The following is a 215-nucleotide window of genomic DNA, read 5'->3' on the forward strand; positions in this document are numbered from 1 at the left end:
AAAGCTTTATGAGCATGTCAGTTTGAAATCTTAAAAGGGTTATCCAGTAAATTATATTGATGGGGCGGATCAACAATATTAGATCCGAGAGAGGGCCACAGCCTCTTCCTAGGCCATGGGAAGTCACCGTACATCAGCCACATGGCCCAATTGCAGCTCAGCCCCATACAAGTGAATAGGGCCGAGTTGCTGTGCTATGTACAGCACTGTGGATG

Source organism: Bufo bufo, chromosome 10 (genome assembly GCF_905171765.1).
Source record: "Bufo bufo chromosome 10, aBufBuf1.1, whole genome shotgun sequence".
Taxonomy (NCBI): Eukaryota; Metazoa; Chordata; class Amphibia; order Anura; family Bufonidae; genus Bufo; species Bufo bufo.